The sequence below is a fragment of the Mustela lutreola genome, chromosome 4, assembly GCF_030435805.1.
Source record: "Mustela lutreola isolate mMusLut2 chromosome 4, mMusLut2.pri, whole genome shotgun sequence".
In the NCBI taxonomy this organism is placed as follows: Eukaryota; Metazoa; Chordata; class Mammalia; order Carnivora; family Mustelidae; genus Mustela; species Mustela lutreola.
The window spans coordinates 77,129,045-77,136,049 of NC_081293.1; positions in this window are offsets into that span (position 1 = coordinate 77,129,045).

Genomic DNA, 7,005 nt, shown 5'->3' on the forward strand with positions numbered 1-7,005 from the left:
GGTGGCATTGATTGGAAAGATACAAGAGCTTCTGAGTGATGACAGTGCTCTATATCTTGACCAGGATGATTGTCAAGACTCACCAAACTGCACACTTAAGATTTGTGCATTTTTATTGTATGTAATTACAACTCGATTAAAAAAACTGGAAACTATGTTGCAAAGCAGGTATTCTCAATGATTACTAGTTCTGGAGTAAATTAGTGCAAGTCAGTTGGTAAACAACATTGCTACATTTACCAGGACTTCTTCATACTATTCTTATCTTATGTCCCAGAGGTTCCACTCAATAAATAAATACTAAGAGAATATATCTTTCACTTTGAAGGTGGGGCTGTGGGGGCATCTTTTTTACAAAGTTATTTTCAGGCTTGTTATTTTAAATAAATGAAACAAGAACAGATGTTCAATTGAAAAGGGCTGCTTAAATAAAATATAATATGTTAGATGATTAATTAAACATTGTAGAGAAAAACCATGAAAATGTTCATGAAAACTACGTAAAAACATGAAGACACACTTAGGATATTACATTAAGTGAGGAAAAATTTGTCGGGAGGAAGAACTGTACATATCAGTGGTCTTCAATCCAGGGTATGCGATGACTTTCCAAGAAATATGAAGGCATGTAAATAGTTTTATTTTTTAATTTTTTTAAGATTTTATTTATTTATTTGACAGACAGAGATCACAAGCAGGCTGAGAGGCAGGCAGAGAGAGAGGAGGAATCAGGCTCCCCATTGAGTAGAGAGCCCGATGCAGGGCTTGATCCCAGGACCCTGGGATCATGACCTGAGCCAAAGGCAGAGGCTTTAACCCACTGAGCCACCCAGGTGCCCCAACATGTAAATAGTTAAAAAAAAAAAAATCAGATTATAGATCTTTGACTCCTGTATATTCTTTCCTAAAACTGATACGATCTGAGAATTTCTGACTTCAAGCTGGTTTCCCTTTTTGAACTCTACAAAGGGAAGGTCTACCTGTCCCATCTTCTGAATCCTAGGACCGCAAATCGTACAGAGGAACACTTGACAATATCAACACTGGTATTGGCAAAAGCATTGCTGATAAAGTAGCAATCTTTTTCCAAGGGCAAGTTACCTCTGCAAATGTGTTGGTTTTTAATTCTTTGTTTTCAAAAAATTGGAAAAAAATCTACTTGACTTGTCAGGAGGTCAATCATTAAAAATAATTTTTGTGGATGTATTACCATCTGATTTGTGACAGAGAGCTTCAGAAAGAATTTGAGGAACTGAATAACACTATATAAACATGGTTTTTCAGCACTTACATCTGTTGAAAAAATGGAAAACAATTGATGCTGAATGTTGTTTCATCTGTTAATCAATAATCATCCTCAGTGGGTGTATGGATTAAAAAGTGAAATTCCATTCATGTCATTAAGAGATTCATTCCTAAGGGGTGCCTGGGACCAAGGCCCACATCAGACTCTCTGCTCAGCAGGGAGCCTGCTTCCTCCTCTCTCTCTCTCTCTTTGCCTGCCTCTCTGCCTACTTGTGATCTCTGTCTGTCAAATAAATAAATAAAATCTTAAAAAAAAAAGAGATGCATTCCTAATAAAATTTGGTTTTAATGCTTAATAATTATTAAACCTTTAATATATTTATGATCCTTTGATTATATGCTAATGAAAGTTACAATGGCAAGTCATTAAAAAGTTAAAAGAAAATGCAACTTTATGATCAGAAAATAAAAACAATTCTAATTTCAACGCATATCCACTGTTTCAGCTGCAGAGAAGCACCAATTGATGAATAAAAGACTTTTTAAGCATACAAATACATTTGGATATGCATTTATAGAAATATATAAAGCACCTGTGGAATGGGAATACGAATTCAAGGAACAAACAAAAGATATAATTTTTAATCCATTAAACAAGAGATTTTTTTCCAAAGGATGATAATAGGTTTCAAATCACATTCTATTGGATATATTTTTTAAATTGTGTAATAATTTCAATTTAAACTGTCTACAATATACCTTAAGGTGCATCCCTTGCAATCATTTAAAATTATGATAGGGGCACCTGGGTGGCTCAATGGGTTAAGCCTCTGCTTTCGGCTCAAGTTATGATCTCGAGGTCTTGGGATCGAGCCCCTCATCGGGCTCTCTGCTCAGCGGGGAGCCTGCTTCCCTCTCTCTCCCTGCCAGCCTCTCTGCCTACTTGTGATCTCTGTCTCTCTGTCAAACAAATAAATTAAAAAAATCTTTAAAAAATAATTAAAATTATGATAAAAACAATTTTATGTCAACCTAAAAGTTTGTACATATTTGTGGAGTCTTGCACAATTTGGGACGATAGAGGCAAAAACAATTTTTAATCAAATTACAGATATATTTTTAAATATATACTTTCAAAAGATCTCAAAAAAATAAACCAAAAAGTATTGTCTTCAAAAAGACTGGAAGGATTATTCCAAAATGATAATGATTATGTTTGGATTCTAGGAATAAACACTTCACCTCTTTTGCTACTTATTGGTTATACATTTTTCCTTGATGACTTTATTATGTTGAATTACTCTTATAATATAAATATACTTAAGACATTTAGAAATAATTAGGTATAAATTTAAACCCAATGACCTCTGCGAAATGCCCTAGTGATGTGGGAGACAAATGCAGAAGAAAAATGACTAAATTTCCTTACTACTTACAGCCCTTTGTCAAGTCCTTGAAACAGGCAGAGAGGCATTCCTCTAAGGGACTCACCTGCCTGGCCAACAGGCAATCTTAGCCTTGACCCCCAGGATCCTGCAAGTCTACCTTAATATATGAAAATTCCTTCAGAAACTTCCTTTATCTCTACCCCCAGGATACATGTTGGCAATCATCTCTCAAGTACATGACCCACCATACATCTGAAGGGTCTCATGGAGTAAGGGACAGGTGGGGCTAGGTAGGGTGAGGTAGGAAGGGGGCTGCAGGGTCAGGCTCACAGAAATCCCAGAAATGCTGAGGTGTAACAAAACCAGACCACCCTGCCCTGAGCCTCAGAGGTGGGGTCTTTTTTGTGGCAGTCACACTGTGACCAGACCCCAAAGAAGTAAGCCCTTAAACATGCTATCACCAGCTCTCACTCAAAACGAGACATCACAACAATGATAAGGGCACAAGCTCCCGGGTCAGTTCCAAAGAAAAGATTGTGGATGGAGGCCCACATTGGCAACCCAGTGAGGGACCCCTCTCACTCCTGAGAGCTTTTTCTATGTCCTTGCCTAATAAAACTCTATTTTGTCCATGAAATTTCATTCTCTGACAAGAGCCTCACTCTCCTGCTTCACTGGAAGTCTTCTGAGGGGGCAAAGCTGACACGTTTTAGTATTTCTGTTTTGTAATAACCATATCAGCAGTTCTCTATCCCCCCTCACTTTTTGATGTTTACACGATTTGGGGCAGTGATGCCAATGACTGTGTTGGCCGGAAGACTGTTGTCTGTCAGTGAAGACGTTTTGGTGTTTGCCACACTTTCCCTTTTTATCCGACATATTCTATCCAAAACCAATGGGGCGTTTACAAAAATTCAAATTCTGTCTCGTCCTTTCCCCAGCATCCTCCAGAAAGCTCTGATATTCTTATCTCTTACCAAAGAAGTGTGACTCACAAGGCTACATCACTATTTAGCAACCGGGTGAATCAGAATCTGGATCCAATCTGGTTCTCTGTTTCCTGAAGTCCTCCACCCAGAGTGAAAGAGGGAATAGGGAAGAGTGAGGGCATTATTATCAACAAGTGAATGGGAGGAAATCATTACGCAACAGGACATCCAGGCCTGCAAATCTGGGATGTGAGGATTTAGCACTTGGTGTCAAAGGAAGAGGACTCCTGAAGCTTTGACAGGATCTACAAATGGGGTTGAGAGGCTAATAGCTCTTGGAATCAAGGCTAGGGGAATTCCAACAGAAAAGACTTTCATCCATTCATCTGTTGAAGGGCCTGGTGGTGGGTGTTATGGAGGGCACGTAACAGAGGGAGCACGGGGTGTGGTGCCTAAACAATGGATCTTAGAACCCTGAAAAAATAAAATTAAATTAAAAATAAGACTTTCAAAATAAAAAATTAAAAAAAAAAAAAGACTTTCAGGCTGTATGGGGAATAAAATGCTCACGAGGAAAAGGAAAAAGAGCAGACACTAGAGGGCATTGCATTTTCACGTCTCTTCTACTACGTTGAGGACAAAGCCCTTGAACTCTGGAAAACCGTTGCATCAAAATTTATAAAAAGTAAGATAACAAAGGAGGAGCTGTGGAAGAGATAATTCTTTTATGAAGTAAAGGAGACATAGAATAGGTCAGTGAAGAAACATTAAAGCTGGTTGTGTTAAAGTGACTCCTTTGACGTCATTTTCCTATCCCCCCAGTTAGCTCCGCAGGGTGTCATATTTCTGGTCTGAAGTGTTAAGTGGGCTCAGGGGATTCTATATTTGAACAACTGTCTTTTTCCAAACATGAAAGTCTGGTAACAATTTTCTTGTTTCTGAAAACAGAGAATAAAAGATAGGGATATTGTAAAAGCAAGAAAATAAACCTTTGGCTTTGACGTGTGGACTGAAAGGACCATCATTTCATCTCTGATTCCCAGGGGGCTTCACACAGGTCTGCAATTATGAGGGCTGGAGGAGCATTTGACTCTTATATCCGCATTCATAGAAACCACTTTTTCACTCCTTGCCCAGTGAAGCTACTCATTACAAAGCAACAGAAAGGGAGAATGACACGTCCTTAGATATTGTTCGAAGAATGTTCATAATTTCCATAAGTAAGAATGTCACTTAGTACAGCAACGCCAGCCAGTCACTTGGCCCCACATTTTCCCACAGGTGACCCTGCTTTTAAGAAGGAATATTCATGTTCAAGGCCATTGGAAGGAGACAATAAAAGACTTTTTGAAAATTCCAAAAAATTTTGAAAACATTATCCAAGCATTCTTTCCCAAACCCCTAGATGCACAATCCAAAAGAATGGTCTCTTAAATCCATGAAATCTGCCACTTGCCTTTTCCAGCTATGGACTTACATTACCTCCTCTTGAGGAAACTCAAGTATAGATACATCTCCTATCCAAATGCTACAGCTTTCTGAAACTCATTGTGATATTCTCTCAGGAAAACTCTGCATCCTGTCTTCTCAGTGGTCCCATTATACCTGCATTACCTCTTGCTTCATGAGGTAGAAACAAATACAACATTCCTCACCAACACATGATGTTTCTGTGCCTCCAACTATCTCCCAAGTCTCATTGAAATACCAGGACTCAGGCTCTGCAAGCAGATCAGTAGTCATTACCCACCTGATCCCTGAAGTCTCTGGGACAAGGGGGTCTGCTGTCGTCAAGCCCTGGGAGCTTCAGATGGATTCCAGCTCCTTCCAGAAGCAGTTGCCAGGAGAACATGCTCTGTTCCAGCCAGCCAGGGAGATGTCGCAACCAGAAACTTCTCAACTCAAGGCAGATTAATCATGGCTTTAAATATGACAGAGGCCGCCCAGGCAACCTTGTCAGGTGAGTTCTTAGTTGGGCAGAAAAAAGAAGTATGAATGGACTAAAACCTTGCTCCTGCCAAGCCGGTCCCCAGGTTCTGTGCCTCAAGGGTCAGATGGATTGGAAACTTCTCAGCGGAACACAGACTCTCCATCCAGAAAATAATTCCACCCAAGGATGGATGCCATGACCAGTCATACAAGCATCTTCATAAAATGCCTCATCCCTCACCCACCCGCCCCGCACCATTAGTTGCAACACCTGTGGTGTTATTCATTCCCAATTCCTGCCTTGACTTTCCCAAATTTTCTCTACCTTCTTATGTAAATTGAGTATTAGAACAGGCAGGAATCAGAGAAAGTGTATCCAAGTCTTTCAACGGAAGCCTAGAAACACTGCGTCTCATTCAAGGTCTCCAGCCAGCTAACGGCAGAAGCAGGGGCTTTTGCTCTCTCCAACCAGTGTCTTTCCTACTGGATGAGCAGCTCCTGAGTCTGCACTGGAAGGTGGGGGAGCTGCAGGGGTGTGGGATGTAACCTGCAGGGAGTGTTAGACCTATGTGGAGTCCTGCTTTCTGTTTTCACAACTGGGAGGCTGCAGATCCAATCTGACGACACTAACCCAAGCAAACTTCTAAAATGATGCAAACACTAACATTTGACATGCTTGAAAGTCATCTGAAGAACAATGAAGTCTTCCTGAATTAGCTCCTGAGTTTTCCCCATTGGTTCTGGCATCTCTGTGGCCACTCAGAGCACAGGACATGGTTGCAAAGTCACAACATGACTTGTGGGGTTGCTCAGTAGGTTAAGCAGCCCACTCTTGATTTCAGCTCAGGTTGGGATCTCAGGGTCGTGAGATCGAGTCCTGAGTCAGGCTCTGTGCTCAATGGGGCATCTGATGAGGAGTTTCTCTTTCCTTATGCCTCTCTCCCCAACTCTTGTGCTCTCTTTCAAACAATTAAATAAATCTTCAGAAAAACAAAAACAAAACCCACACACAAAAGGAGAACTTGCAGTTTCGTGGCGTCAGTCAGGAAGGACTATGTGGCATGAAGTTGATTTTAGCACCAACAAGTGTCTGTGAGTAATAAGATTGTACTCGATTTGATTAAGAATTGTATCAGCATTGGTTTTGCTCCTGTCCTGTAATAGTTTTGGCAGTTAATTAAAATGTTTTAGAGATTGACTTGTTTTATTAGAAAAATTTTATATCTCTATGTTTTTCATAGGCAGTTCCACTTACAAAGTAATGTGTTTTACAGCCCGCCATTTTGAGTCTTGAGAAGAAAAACGAAGCCCACCGGAAAGATGGTTCATGTGTTGGCAATATAGAAACATCTGGAATCTAGTCCATGCTAGAAAATTAAATACTCTGAGGCAAAAAGAAATGGAAAGGTGAAGTTTTCAAGTATTGCATTCAAGTATTTTAATTTAGAATTGAAGTTTTCAATGACTGCATTATTAAACTACTTTACCCAGAGTTTTCTGCAGGGCACCCTTTA